The sequence below is a fragment of the Notamacropus eugenii genome, chromosome 1 (assembly GCF_028372415.1).
Source record: "Notamacropus eugenii isolate mMacEug1 chromosome 1, mMacEug1.pri_v2, whole genome shotgun sequence".
Taxonomy (NCBI): domain Eukaryota; kingdom Metazoa; phylum Chordata; class Mammalia; order Diprotodontia; family Macropodidae; genus Notamacropus; species Notamacropus eugenii.
In genome coordinates this window covers 46545392-46546326 of record NC_092872.1, presented here as the reverse complement: position 1 = coordinate 46546326, position 935 = coordinate 46545392, and positions in this window count along the sequence as shown.

Sequence of the window (935 nt, the reverse complement as noted above, 5' to 3'; positions counted from 1 at the left end):
GGTCCGCTCGGGTGTTTCCGGATACACTCGGGTGTTTCCGGGTCCGCTCGGGAGGTTCCGGATGGTCCTCTCCGACCCAACGAGCGGAGCAGCAGGGAGCGGCGGCGGCTCCTTGGCCAAAGCTAGGCGGACTTCCTGTAGGAAGCGAGGCTCCCGCGCGCTCCCTTCCTCCGCTCCCAGCCTGCAGAACCCCGCCCCCCAAACCCTCCCAGGCCCAGTTCAAGTCCCCGCCCCTTACGGAGCGTCCCCCCGGGCCAAGCTCCGCAGAGTGGCTGCGAGATGTGGGGCCGCGTGCGAACTCTGCCTGTGGGAGCCACCACGCCTCTCTGGGCCCTCTTGTTTTCTAGCCTGCCAGCGTGGGGGCATCCGCGTGCTCGTCTCCCTCCCTCGTGGCCCTACTTATCCTACTCCTGTGGCAGGGCGGGCAGCTGAGCGCGCAGTGGGCAGAGCCCTCCGCCTGCCCCCAGCCAGCCCCAGACGCCTCGTAGGTCACCCGGGTGACCTTGGGCGAGTCACCGGCGCCGTCCTAAGAGCGCGCACCTGTCTGTAGGAGACCTGGCCCGTACCAGGCGCTCCGTGCCCGCTGTGGGTGTGCCCAGCGGGCTGGCAAAGCGCACGGAAGGGTTCCACCTGCCAGCTCAGATGAGAGGATGCGCTATGAAGGAGGTGCTCTAGCTCTTAAGTGTCCGAAGAAGGATTTGAACTCGGCTCATGCTGACTTCAAGGTCCAGCGCTCTTCTAGACCCTGCGCCTACCTGGACTGTAAAATCTTATTTTTTTCCTGTAGAAACTGATTACCTAGCACACCCTCTTCCCATCCTCCAGCTTCAGAACCTTGGAGTCATTCGCTGGCCTGGGGAGCCTGGATGAGGGTGGGGGAATTCTACCTTTGGACGCTGGAGTTTCCAGCCCCCTTCAGATCCCAGATAAAATCT